Consider the following 14,964-nt stretch of genomic DNA (forward strand, 5'->3'; position numbering starts at 1 on the left):
GGCTCAAAGACCAGGACGAACACCATGGGTGACAGGAAGGGCTTTTGCAGAAACTCAAACACCTAAAGTACAGTGTAAATGAGAATTTCAAAACCAAACTCAAGACAATTCACATACTACAGCCAATTTGGTGTTTGGGACCTTAGACACTGTATTGCAAAGGAAAGGTTTCCTAAGATAAGTATTTGTGTTTCAAATTCCCCCCACTCGGCTTTTTATGATAACTGCTTTGGTAAATAGCATAGCAGTTGAAACATTTATTATTGGAGCAGAAATGCAATTACATGCAGATGTTGTCCTGTGATGCATGGCTTTGTGCTCCGTGCCGTTGAAAGCTGGAGGAAGAACAAGCCGGTCATGAAGTAAACGCTCTAGGCTGAGCTGACTTATCTCCTCTCTTGTGCTCTTGCCTTAAGTTATCTGATCTCTTTTGTGCGTGTTTCCACAATCTAGGCCTCTGCGGCCTTTCTTGGCAGCCAGTTTCATGGCGCAATTACTCCAACTCCCATCAAGGATTTCTTTTCATCCAACGTGAAAACATTCTTTACTTAACCCAAACCTCGTTCTTTCTCTAGCATTCCTGAGTCGTGGCGTATAGGATAACCTCTATATTTATTTATTCAAGTTTGTCAATTGTTTTTTCAGTTTTTGTCTGTTTGTTTTCTGTTTTGGGTTTTTGGGGGAGGGAGGGGCCATTGTTTTTGTTTGTTTACTTCCTTCAGATACCTTTTTTTCTGCAGGGCAGGCACTGGGAATCAAACCCAAGTCTTCGGCATGGCAGGCGAGAGCTCCGCCTGCTGAGCTACCATGGCCCGCCCAGATACATTTTTGATATTTGGAAGAAGTTCATCCATTGAGCATCCACTCTGCGGGGCCGACATCATGGATGTGTGACCGGGGCAGTCACAGGGGAGGCTCTGTGCTTGGCTTAACGCTTTGCTCTTACCATCTTTAAATACCTAATATTATTTTAATGAGAGGCCCTGAATTTTCCTTCTGCGCTGGGCCCCACAAATTATGCAGCCAGTTTTGACTACGGACCAGGCACAGTTTCAGGAAGTGAAAACAGAGTGAACACAGCAGACAGACTCTCTCCTCTAATGAAGCTTAAACTCTGAGATGATAGAAAGAGAGTACATAAGAAAATAAACTGATGGATAAATTATAGTGATATCAGATGGTGAGCAAAGCTCTGAAGGAAAGAAATGAAGTAATACAATATTCAACAACTGGAGGTGGGATGGAGGGACACCATCCGACATGGCTGTCATGGGTGGCCTTCTACTGGAGAAGACATTGTGTCAACTCTGAAGGTTGAGGACTTCGCAGTGAAGACTCCAGGTGTGTGCATTTACTACAGCTGCTGTAACAAATGAGCAAGCTTAGCAGCATACAGTTCTATATGTCAGAGGTCCAAATGCATTTCCCTGTGCTTAAATCAAAGTGTCAGCAGGGCTGCATCTTTCTGGATGCTCTAGGGGAGAATCCGTTTCCTTGCCTTTCCAGTTTCTAGGGCCTGCCCACATTCCTTGGCTCATGGCCTCTTCCTCCATCTTCAAAGCAAGTAATGGTGGGTTGAATCCTTCTGTCATCACATTGTTCTGACACTGACTCTTTTGCCTCCCTCTTCTACATTATAAGGACCTTGTGATGACTTGACCTACCCAGATGGTCCAGGATAATCTCTTTATTTTAAAGTCAGTTGATTAGCAACCTTAGTACCCACCCACCCCCCAACCATGTAACATAACATATTTATAGTTTCCAGGGATTAGGGCTTGGACTCACTTGGAAGGCCACTATTTTGCCTACCACACCAGGGAGAGCATTTCAACAGTGGGAAGGGTATGTGTAAAGGTCCAGAGGTCTAAACAAGAAGGTCGGCATGGCTGGATATGGTGTTATGAGATTAGCTTGGCAAGATGGGCAGGGATGAGATTCTGGAAGGCATGGTAAGAAACCTGGATTGTATTCTCATTATAGGAGGACACCACTAGAGGTTTCAAGGAGGGAAGTGGCATGAACCAATATATGTTTTTAAAAGATGACTGGCTGCTCTGTAGAGGGACAAGGACAGAAGTAAGTAGGACATTTAAGAAGCTATTGTGAGGATCTAGTTCAAAGGTTCTCGACCAGGGACTTTTTGCTGTTGTCATCCAGGAACGTCTGTCAATGTCTGGAGACATTACTGGTCATTACAACTGGAGGGGTGCTGGTGGCATCTACTGAGTAGAGTCCAGGGATGCTGCCAAACATCGTGGAATGCACAGGGCAGCCCCCTACCACAAAGAATGATCCAGCCCCATAGTGCCAAGGTTGAAAAACTGGTCTAGGCATGAGATGTTGCTGGTTTGAACCAGACGGGGTTTGATAGCATGGAGGCGGGAGGACACATGCAGAACACAGGAGAGATGGTATGTAGAGTGCTGGACAACACAAGACTTACATGTACGGGTTATGGTATTGTGCTTATTTTTCCACACATCCTCACTTTTCTAACAAATACCTCTAAGCCTCACATTCCTTATCTGCACCTTACTATCTGAGCTCCTCTGTACGCAGCGCTCATCATCATCTAGTACTGGAAACCCAGGGAAGCTGGATCCCATTTCCTTCTCCATCACCACTAGGCTGGTGATGTTGGATAATTGTCTTAAGCTCTCCTTGTCTCCTTTTTCACCTGTGTCTAATGAGGACAATGTTTCAACCTTGGCTAGCTATGAAGAACTTGGAAAAACTTAAAAGTCCTATGTGTGTATACTCTGTTTTACAGAATTTGTTCCTTTTAATTTCATTATTGTAATTCTTCTTTAAGTTTTATTATATTTTTCTCATCATTAATATTTTTGTACCTGAAAGACAATATAAGTAATAAATATTTGATAGATTGAGGATGGAAATTATGTTTTAGATTTTATTTCTATAATATTTTCAAGAATTACATATTTAAATTATTTTGAAACATATAATAAGGAGGCTGGTATAGTAACAGTGTTGTAAACGTATTAATTTTAATAAGTTCGTTTATTTCACCATTTATTCCACCTATGTGAAAAGCACTATTATAAGCACTTGAGCAGTAGAAAAATGGCCAAAACAGGATGTCTCCTGTCTTCTAGGCACTTGTGATCATTTAGGAGTACCTCACCATTCGGGGACACCTCTTATACAAACTATAGCCTAAATCCAGCTGCCTGGTTTTGTAAATAAAGTTTTACTGAGACACCGCCATGCCCAGTCATTCATGTATTAAACATGGCCACTTTTAGGCGCATTGAACATGGCTGTTGTCACGTGGGGACAATGGCAGAGTTGCTGCAGAGACCATATGGCTTGAGAAGCAGAAAATATTTACTATCTGCCCCTTTGCAAAAAAAAAAATGTTGCTGACCCCATCCTGTGGCACATAGTCTTTTAGAAATTTTTTCTCCTTTTGCTTCTGAATTTGCCTGATTTCTTGCTTTTTTTAAAAACGTGGATCCCCAATGAAGCAGAATTTTGAGAATGCTTAGTTTCCAGGGTTTACATGGCCAATACCACCATATTTTTACCATATTCCAATACTGGCTAGTATTTGCTCCATATGTATGGTTTTTTCCTGTCATGTATTTTCTCGACATTTAACTCCAACCCAGTATTTATCATTATTGAACGTCGGCTTCTTTCTGTCATTTTTCTACTCTTCAAGGTCATTTGAATCCTAATACAATCCTCTGAGGTGTTAGCTATCCAATTTGGCACCATCTGTAAATTAAATCAACTTGTCTTTTATTTTATTTCATCACCCAAGTCACTGATAGAAATATTAAGAAGAACCTGCCTCGGGACATCCTTTTTAAATGTTACCGTTTCCCTCAAGGTTCAGGCATAACTACTGATAATCTTTGGGTCCATCCTTCAGGCTCCTGCTCTTATGGAAATTGAATCTAGTCAGTAATTTCCAAACATAAAATGCCAGTCATTATGCCATAAAAGAGTGTGAGTATGCTTATTTAATTGACTATTGACTCCTGTCAAATGAGTTGTCACATTCATCACATCTTCATTTCTTATACATTCTTGCTCTCCTCTCTGTCTTTGAAGTTAGGCAGGGCCAGGGAACTTGCTTGGGCCAATGAAATATGACCAGGAAGTTTAAGCGTCACTACTGAGGCACAGGTTGAAGACCCAAGTCCCTACTTCCGGTCTCAGCAGCCATGGAAATATGTGCTGAATGGAAGTTCATCAGCCTGGGCTCCCTGCTGCCTCTGATAAACATGAGTGAGTGAGAAGTGCACTTTTGTTCTTTTAAGCTGCCAAGATTTTGGAGCTGTTTGTTACCAAAGCACAACCCCACCTATCCTACTTGATGCCGCTATTGAGCAGCATAACATTTGTCTAGAAATAAGACCATTAAGCCAGGGACCCTTGTTTTTCTCTGTGCATCCTTCTCTGTGTATCATTCACAAATACTCACCCATAGTACACACTAATTAAATGTTTGTTACAAAGAAGTGAGTTTATATTAGATAGGTCATTTGATAACTGACTACCATATAGGGGATATTTCTTATGCTTTTCCAACACTTCTGTATGTTTAGGATTAATGATAAAAATAACTTCATTGAATGTCCTGCTCCCTGAGCATCAACGAGATGCTTTTAATTAGACATAATGGTCCTCTTCACTTGTTAGATAAAAGGACATTGTGATGACATGACTGGTGCATCATCTTTTTCTTGTCCTTAGTATTTACCTTCTTCAGCTCCATACAGACCCACTAAGTCTACCCATGATAAGGCTAGCCTCGGGTCAGTAAGAATGGCCTGCAGTAACTACAGCGGGAGCTTTATGTACTTTCAACAGTCCATGAGATGTGCATCCATATTTGTTTCCATTTTAGAGATGAGGCTTAGAAATGTTAAGTGACTTACCCAAGGTCACACAGCTAAGAGATGGAACCAGGACTGAAGCATCTTCTGACTCTCAGCCCTTCCTTTTTTCTTTCATAGTGTGGGACTCAGGATACAGCAGAAACCATGAGCGTTCTGGAGTCTGATAGACCAAGACTTGAATTAGGGCTCAGCTGCTCATTAATTATATGTTTTTGGGAATTTCTCAAATCTTTCCCCTGATGTTTTCTTTAAGCCACAAAGATATTTTTTCCTCTTTAAGCAAGTCTTGTAGTCTATTTAGTTTCCCATAAATGCTTTTTTTGTTCGTTGTACTCTCTCATTGGTATCTTCTATGGTTAGGTTAAATCCCTGCTGCTATAGTGACCCAGCCTTTCCCAAATCATTTCTTGAGACATCTAAAGTGGATTTAGCAGAGGATTATATTCCCTATTTAATATATGCTACTTTGAGATCCAAATTTCATTTGACCTTCCAATTCAATAATAATAGCCTATAGTTTTTTGTGTTTAAAATCTAAATAATTGTTTGCTTAGAACTGTAAGAACAAATTGGGAGGCCAGCTTAAGGCACATAAAGGTTTAACCTGCACTGGAAAAAAAAAAGTGCATTCTTTGTCTTGCATCAACATGTTAATAAAGTCTAAAGTTCCTGCACAAACAGAACCTGCTTCAGCGAGAATTATGCGAACATAAAGGGTGCAGGATCATAAATGGAATATGGTTTGTGAAAGTCATTTACCTAGCATGGCACACAGGGTTTTATTTAAGATTAACAATTAGCCAGTAAGCAGAAAACACTAAAATCCCTTCCAGTGGGAGAGGCAAGATGACTCTTAACTTGATGCAATAGAGAAGTGTCCTGTGAACAGAAAAATGTATATAATATTGGCTGAGTTATATTTTCACAATATTTTATAACCCAAATTCATATTCAATAAAAATATTCTTCCTATCTCACTTTACGATCTTTCTGGAATCATTTAAAGGCAGTCATTTTTAGCAGTAAATTATGATTTTCTAAAGAGCATCTTAATCAGTTTGTATATTGCATTTAAACTCTGTGGGCATATGATTATTAAAAAATATATTCAAACATGGAAAACTGCCATTTTAATGTTCTTCTGTCTCTTAAAGTTGATTCTGTTTTTGGAAGTGCTTTCAGAATTAAAGTCTAGAAAACTTGGGGTTTTGGATCTGCCATAAATTGACCATGAGACTTGAGACAAACCACTTTGTCTCTGGGAGCCAATTTTGTTATCATGTAAAGGGAATAATAGTGATACATACTTCACAGGGTTCCCGGGAAGATAAAAAGAGAAATGTGCGCAAAAGTCTCTGCCAAATGTAAAATGCTATTGCACGAATAGTTACCCGTCCTGGCAGTGTGGTTTCACATCTTCTGCTCTCGGCAGGAAGTGGTTGTGATTACGGCGGTGGTGGCTTTTGGTGGGGTGGAAGCATCACTCTCTCACCTTTCCCAAGCAGAGGCCTAAGCCACAGCACTTAGGGACTTTACCAAGGTTGTCTCGAATCAAGGAGCAGTCAACCAGTGGATGAAAGAAAAACAAATGATTCATTTCAAAATATGTCTTAATTGGAGGTAGTCTTCATTTCAAATACATAGGAAAGTCTCGAGTCTCTACTTCATATTAGAATTTCAATGAAATTGGTTAGAATTGAAAAGAATTATTACTGCTATGAAGTGGGAGCTAAATGTAGGTGAAAGAGTGAATTATTAAACAATTGAAATGCTACTTCTATTACAAAACTATGTTTTGCCCCCAGACCTAGACCTTCCACAGAGTTCTTTTAATGGTGCATTTTCTTATCTTCTTAAATCTGGGAAGTTGTTTAAAGTTTTTTTCATATAATTATGCAAATTCAGAAGTCCTAGAGTTCTTTCCTGAAACCATCAAATAACACTTCAGTATGTGGGCTCAAGGGAGTTATTCCGGGAATAGACGTCATTATCTGTCATTTCACCCATCAAAAACTCCAGTCGCAATTACTGAATTGTAAAGGGAGTAAAATGCAAAATGATCAAATTGCATTACCTACTAATGGCCTGGGAAAGTTGAAAAACTATTAGTTACTATGCTCAGATAAGGCATTCGATGCGTATTCGATTGAAGTTTATTCACATTTCTCTTCCTATCACGTGTACTGTGATTCACTTCTTTGAAAATAATTTCAAGAGCAGTTGCCCTGGTTTTGAAAACATCAAAGACAAATTAGAACATCTTATGCTTTGGTTTTTCTCCCTACAATGTCTTTGGATAATATAAGGTTGGTCATAGCCTTGCTATAACACACTAGCTATTGACTCACAATTGCGCTAGAAGGGCCAACATTTCAGACTGCCAGGAAAAAGATGATTTTAATTAAATTGCACAAATCCCTTTGTACCGTAACCAAACCCTATGCAGGCAGATTGACTCCGAGCCGTTCTGGCGTGTGTAGAGTTAACCAGGTTACTGGGAGTCCGGGTTAACTTCTTTCTACCAGGAATGCAATTCCTGTTTACCTATATAAGGAAACCTGTTAGGCTGACCTGAGTTTGGCGGATTTTGGCGCCGGCTGAGAAGCCTGTAAGCACACACCCCGGAGGAGGGGAGTGATCGTGAGCTGGACAGAGCACTGCTTCCTGAACGCCGGGGCCTTTCAGCTGATCCGAGGCAAAGAGCCCGCCCAACCCTCGTCCCAGACCAGCCTGCTTGGAGGACGGACAGGTTTGCTTCTTCCAGATCACAGTTGAGGAACAAAAACCCCATCCTGGGAAAAATGGGGAAGCCGGTGAGTCTTAACGATTGATTTCTCTCTGCTCGAGCCGACTAAGAGGTACGTCTCACTGCCCTCACCCAGGAAGCAGTGAGAGGCGCTGCTCGGCCTCTAAGCCCACGGCTTGTTCCTGAACAGATAGAAAGCTTTGCAAATTCCCCGAGACAACTGTTCCTGCTGTTTTGCTCACCAAGAGTCCACAGAGGCAGTAATCTTAGCACCTTAGACATGGCAGAGAGTGTTTTTATTAGGAAGTTCTTTATATATCATCGCAATGAACAAAGTTTCTCATCTTTGTTGCACTCTGAAACAGTGGAAATGAGCCTTGGGGTGCTTTGCATGGAAGGCAGAGTCCCAACGGAAGTAATAGTAAATCTGAAGTGGGGTTCTTAAAACCACAGGCAATGCAATACTCTACAAAGTGTAATTTGTCACTTAGAAGGCAGTCCGAAGGTCTCATTTTTCATTCATGCAGCAGCAAAATTCCTGCATCCTGCACGTGTAATAAAGGACACCTTCTGAGACACTTAGGAAAGAAAAAAGCCGAGCTGTGCTCTTTGTTCTAATCAACATAAAGAGGCTTACTTTTGCATTCCAACAAGTCGCATGTGTCCTCCTCTATATATAGATAGAGAGATACCTGTGTGTGTATGCGCTTTGTGTCAAAGGTGCTGGTGTTGATTGCATTAAAATTTTGCTGTATTCTCTATGCATTCAAATTCTCGATCTGAATGTAATTGAACATAGAAATGTGAAAGTGTTTAACAGACTTGCAAGGGAATTTTCATTCTACTTGGGAACAGTCCTGGGGCATAGGTAAAACTTTTGAAAAGAAAGTTGATCTTCTAGAACTGTCAAGGGTGATTTGGAGCCAAATACAATTTTGCATTTTAATTTCTTTATGCACAGTGGTTTTCTTAATTGGGTTAGCTGGGATAATTGTTTTGAATGCTTTGACTGCTCACCTATCAAAGAAACATTGTCATTACCCATCACGCTCAGCGACTTAATCCTGACAGTTGGGGAAGTAGGACTGTGCTACCGGTTGCAACAAGTGACCCAACGAGATGACCCAACTTCAGATTTCTGATATCCTGATTTTTTTTTCTTAAATAGATTTAAATAAAATTAATCAGTGCAAACAAGCAGAGTTGAAAGAATATTCCTTTTTCCTAAGCTTCAAGGCACAATCCATTCCCTAATAGGACTATTGATTTAATATAGGAATTGGAAACTGGCTATTCTTAAGAACAGAAAACTATGACCAATTTTATTTAGGGTCCTTGAGTCTGAAAAAAGCATATCTATTCATAAGAGTGTGATTTAAATGAAAACTGCTCACCTCTATAGGGAATGAAACATAGAAAAGCAGTGTGTACAATACAGCATAAGATGCTTAGTAAATAAAATTCTCAATAGCACAAGCAGCAGAATAGAGGAGACAGTGCAATTATTTTAAAACCCGCAATCTCCTAAGTGCTGCTCAGAAAAATAGAGATCTTGATATTGTGCTAATTTCAGTGGGAGTCAGTCACCCAGGAGACACAAAGTGCTAGTTTAAAAGATATGGTTAATAACAGGTGTTTGAGAACAGGTTGTCTCGCCTGCTGATGTGATGGGCCCAAGCCTGCTCAGCACGCACAGTTTCCCTGCGCAGTGACAGGTACACAGTTCTTTTACACTGATGACCTTAACATCCAAGGGAATGTGTAACTAGAAAGATAGATAAGTCTCTGGGGACAGGGGCGGGGAGGGGGGAGGATCCGCATAGGATTTTGACTCTCCTGTTTAGAATGAATTCTCCTCCGCCAGGGCATATGAATTTCTGCAGGGGAATGAGAACCTCGCTTGCAAATCCATTCATTCATCCTTGGTTCCTGGGCAGCTCATTTGGGGGAAATAGCATTGATTAGTACATTTAACACTCGGACCTTAGTAGAGTTCCAGGAGGATTTCTTCTTGGAGCTTTTGCAGCGCCTGACCTAGTCCCCCAGTGGAAAGAAGTTTGGATGCTGTGGTTGCATTAACTTTTTTTGCAAGTCCCTGGTCCTGTGTTTTTGTGGAGGGTTTAACCTTTCGGCAGCCTCCTTAGACCTGCAAGATGTTACTAGGTGGCCTGGCTAAAGGAGATTGAAAAATGCTGGGAAAAACACAACCAAACCGAGGCAAGCAGGTCTTCTCAGAGCCTTACTGTGTGAGTTCGCTGATGGGTTTGGCGACTGCCTGAGAGGGGCGCGGCAGACGGACTTCATGGCTCATCTTTCTGCCCATCGTCCCGAATACCCTTCTCTAGGCCAGGGCGTCCCGACGGGGCGGCGCCGAGCACCAGCAGGTCCCGGCCGGGTTGTGCCGGTGCCCAGATGCAGATCGCCCTTGGCGCCGGGGCCTCCGGGGATGCTTAACGGGGCCGAGCCCCCGACCGTGGGCCACCTCCGACCGCGCAGCCTCCTGGTGTCCCCCCCGTGCAGTGCACAGCCAGGAGCGGTCCCTATACCTGTCACCACGTGTGCACGTTAGGACACTGCTTTTGACAACTCAGGCCTAGGACCCAGAGCCAGCAAGGCCAAATCCCCCACCCCTGCGTGCACCTGGGCCTTGGGGCGCAGTGAAAAGAAAACCGCCCTCATCTGTACTGCCATCCATGAGCCCGCAAGGGTGGCAGGGGCCTCGGGGCTCATTCAGGGTGGCCCCTTTATTCCATAAAGAATTGAAAGAGAGGTGTTTTGTAGTGTGTGTGTGTGTGTGTGTGTGTGTGTGTGTGTGTGTGTGTGTTGTCCTATTACTAAAGACCTCCTGGAAGGCTGATCACAAAGCGTTTCCTCGGGGATCCTTTCTAGCATTCAGTTATTGCTTATATTTCCCTTTCTCAAACTCGTATCAGGATGCGCGTGGCCAGGCTCCTCCCCCACCGCGTGGCCTAGTTCAGCAGCAATTACATAAAAGAACCCGGTTTCAAAGGTTATTTCTTAAATGCGAAGTCTTTCCTGGGACACTCAATCAAATATGTACACAGCTTTCCCATCCCCAGTGAACTTTCTCTGGCTTGGCCCGCCTGCCATTTGAGATCAATTACCTTTTCAAAACCATTCTGTGTTATTAATTCCTGTTGCGTTCATTCAGCAAATATTTATTGAGTGCCTTTTGAAGTCCTATGCTAAGCACTATGGAGGAAAAAGGGATATTCAAGGGACAGATGAATTTAAACCAAGTCCTCATGCAACCGATAGCATTTCTGCAAAGAGAAATCTCATCACCTGAATGTGTGTGGCATGTGCAGGATGGTTTGCTGTGGAGTTACTTGACCATGTATTTTTTGGCTGACCATTCTGAGGGACATTCTTTATGACAGACCTTCTCATCTGGGTGGTAGGCAGTGATCGAGTAAGAGATGGATCAGGATGGCCATGCTTTTACCCATCAGATGGTTCCCACGTGTGCGGTTGCACACAGATGTCAGTGAACTTGATGTGCTTACAGGAGTAAAGATGCCATCTGACAGTCTCTACGTAGCCTCTATAAATGGCAGAGAGCTACTGTAAAGGCAGATGATACCTGCTTACATTTGCTAGTGTTATTTGCAAAGCCACTGTCTTCGGTTGCCAGGGGTTCCTGGGGTGTCCCATGGAGAAGACATATTTTCAGAGTACTGGGTAACTCGAGAGCTTTTCTTATTACTGGTTTGTAACCACTGGAAATTATTAAGATACAAGTCTCAGTAACAATGCTTGTGAAGCAGACAAAAGCAGCTGCCATTACTTCTAAGGTTGCATATATAAAGCTTCGAATTAAGGACTGCAAATTTAATAACTGGTTTGTGCCAGTAGGATTTTCCAAATGTCTAGGGCATTCACAAAACCAATTTAAAATATATTTATATTTGAAGAAAGGTCAGCTGGTTAGGTGATAGACAGGGCTAGGACTTCTAGTTAAATGTAAAAGTACATTTCCATTTTTTAATTAATTTCTTGCAGTCACATATAAGGGAATCTTCAGTGAAGGTACCTTTCAGAAAAAATGAGTTCATTTATATAGTAATGCCAAGGGCTTAGTTCATTTTATTTTTTTACTTAAAAGGGAAATAAAAATGGATAGCGGCACTTTGAAGAATATAGCATTCTCAGACACGCATGGTACTTCGTAGCTGACTCGGCCTGATGGATGGCTCTAGCAGTATGTGCACATATACTCCACTCTTGTGAGTTGCTCTTCTCTTTGCTAAACTTGAGATAGAAATGAAATTAAGCAGAACCTCCTCAATTTGACATTTGAGTTTTAACATGTGACAGAATTGGAATTTGTGTCAAAGAACTTGAGCCAGAGAATGCTGCCTTATTTATAGGTTTTGTTCTGTCACAGAGGCCTTGGGTACTTAAACTAAAATTATCCACCCCCATCTCCATCCCCAAGTATCTAATTGTGCAGTTATTTAGATCTGTACTGACATACTCTTCACGTGTTGCCCTAGGGGAATAAGCAGTATATAAACTACTAGAGAATGGACCACTCGAATTTATATACTTGACTCACAGTTAGGGAACAAAGAACCGACACTGGTTCCCAAGTTTCTTCCAAAGCACTGGATGGTAGTTTTGCCAAGTCATATTGAACTTCTTTGAGATTCAATGTCCTCATCCATCAATGGAAACGTAAATATGCACTTCATTGGGCAGTTATGAGTATTAACAATAGTCATGTATGAGAAAGCACCTGACCTAATGCTGAGCAGGAAATCAATCTGTAAAGATGAGCTGGGCCTGAAATGGGTGGGCAGGGACTAGGTGTCTTCAAGCAAACAATTTGGGTTGAAGAAGTAGACGCAGATGCTCATGGTGACTTGTGGGCTGAATTCAGCCCGTATTTAATTTCGCCCACTGGTGACTTAAAATTTGGCTTTTGGTGAAGCATGATCTACCCTCTAAAGTCTTCTCCCAGGCTCTATTTGCATATTTGTATTACCTGTTCATCCCTGTAGATGTCTGTGTTTGAGACCTTGTTCTAAAGGCTTCTTCCTTCCAGAGCAATCTATGTTATCACAAACTTAGGAAACTTAGGTTTCCCCTTTTAAAGGTGTTTTCCCAAAAGTGAAATGTTTTATAAACAAAACAAAGATTCCTCACTTTGTGCTTAGTCATTTGACAGCTTGACAGCTTTTCCAACAGCAGTGGCAAGAGGGACACGGCTGATAAATTCATTGATCAAAGCTGCTTGTTTAACTAACAACAAATAGAACGTCTCACTGGCTTCCATTCATAGCAATGGTTTTTGGGGGGTCTTGAGAGTGCACCTCTCTCAGGACGTATGTCCCAAAGCTTACCCTCAGCCTCCTCTGACTTTCTCCCATTCCCAAGCCAACACACCCCACCCAGTGGAAATCAGCATTTAGTCTGATAAGGCTTCTAAGATGCAGAAGGACATTGGCTGTGGAGTGACCGCATGGTGCTGATGTTTTGGGGAAGCAGAGTGACTTGATCAAAATGTAGATCAAGCGTCTCCCCATTTCTTACTTATTTTCACTGAATCTCAGATGCTCTCTATTATAGAATACAACAAAAGGAAAGAAAAAAGTTCCCAATTAGACTATAGCACCGTGTTTTCTTAGCACTCAAGTGTTTGATGTACATCTATTGAAATGACTCTTTTAGGCTTACACAGGAATTTTTTTAAAGCATTTATTTCTCTCATCCATACATAAAATGGACAACAGAGGTGATAATGGACTTTTTAAGGTTCTGATTTTCCGAAATCACTTTCCAACTGAGAGTGGCCAATGCTAGTGCTTTTCTGTACCAAGTCATCAAGCTTCGGGCCAGAATTCAGCATGTCTTAAAAAAAAGACCTTCTCTACTGCCTCTGAGTTTTACTTCTAGAAGGTAACAGTCAGGCCCATATTCCTTCCTCACAAGGTCCTGTGAATGAAAGGCAGCTCCCCCATCTGTCTTACCCCCGAGAATGTCCTCTGAGTGACTGCGCTTCTCAGTGAGCTACTTGTGTAACACTGCCAAAGCCCGTCTGCAAAGGCAGTGAGAACCAGCACACCTGGGCCTGCCGTAGGTCTTCTGGGTATCTATCCGGACAACTTTCAGCCAGTCCCACCTGGGCCCTGAGAGACTCTCAATCAATCAATCAATCAATCTCTTTCTCTCAGCACCTCCCCCCACCCACAACAGAAACCCTTCCTCCTTCCCAATTTTTTGCACAGCTTTGTCAGTGTGTGCTTTTTATTCTCCTAATAGGCGACGCTTGTTTCAAATAATACATATAAATCAATTGAAGTGACAATGTGAACTGCTATGAGCGAGAAGGCTCATGGGTGGACAACTGCAATTATAATGCGACCAACACCTGAGCAGCAATAAGTATCCCCTACATCCCAATATGAGCTAAGTTAAATTGGGAAAGAATTTTCCCCTAGAACTCTTCAAATGGGATTTATTTCCGCCACCCATCTGTGATGCCTAGAATCTCAACATGAGAAAATGATCCTGTGGTCTTTTAAGGCATCAAGAACATCCTATTAGAATTGAATTGGTTTCAGGGAGAATGATACCGGGAATTGCCATATTTACTGCTTTGGCATGAATGTCTTTCGAATTAAGACCAAGTAAATATGAGAGCAAGATCCCATGAGGATGAGATAAGGAATGGGATAGGGACAAAGTTGTGGGAATGGAGGGAAGGACAGGAAGAGGAGAAAAACAAGAAGAAAACCTCATCCTTCATTCAACAGTATTTTCCAAGGGCTTGTTCTGAACCATACGTCACCCTGCATCCTAGGGCTTTTACACGGGAACCTGCACTTACGTAGGTAACAGTCTAGTGGGGGAGACAAATGTTGATCAAATATCACACCAAGTAAGAGTAAGAGTGCATCTGCCATGAGATTGCACTAGGAGGATTAGCTAATCAGGGAGGGAAATTAGAGAAAGTTTACCCGAGAAAGGTTTGCCTGAGATGGGTGTTAGCAGGAAGGATGCGCATCAGTGAATTTGGAGAGGGTCAGAAATGGCCAGACAATATTAGGGAGTTTGTCTTTCAGAAAGGCCACTTTGGCAACAGCCTGGAAAATGCACCAGAGGAGCATCAGAATGGACATGGGTGGACCAAACAGGAGTCTAGGAGAAAGGTCCAGGGAAAAGATGATGGTAGATGTGCTAATATCATAGTGGGAGAGAGGAAGAGAAGTAGATGGGTTCCAGCTACATTTCAAGGTTCTCGTGACAGAAATGAGTGATGGATGGGGCCTGGGAGGGGGTTCAGGACGAGGAGGGGTCATGACAGACTCCCAGGAATTT

At 42.1% G+C, this 14,964-nt stretch overlaps 1 protein-coding gene across 1 annotated transcript in view; it reads left to right on the forward strand.

The window, feature by feature from the left end:
• The first annotated feature begins 7,495 nt into the window (after positions 1 to 7,495).
• MID1 (midline 1) overlaps positions 7,496 to 14,964 on the forward strand; it is a 349,759-nt gene continuing 342,290 nt past the window's right edge. Inside the window, exon 1 of the mRNA XM_077146131.1 lies at positions 7,496 to 7,687. The gene's annotated coding sequence lies outside the window, so the exon portion shown is untranslated. The remainder of the gene's footprint in view (positions 7,688 to 14,964) is intronic.

The sequence above is a fragment of the Tamandua tetradactyla genome, chromosome X, assembly GCF_023851605.1.
Source record: "Tamandua tetradactyla isolate mTamTet1 chromosome X, mTamTet1.pri, whole genome shotgun sequence".
Classification (NCBI taxonomy): domain Eukaryota; kingdom Metazoa; phylum Chordata; class Mammalia; order Pilosa; family Myrmecophagidae; genus Tamandua; species Tamandua tetradactyla.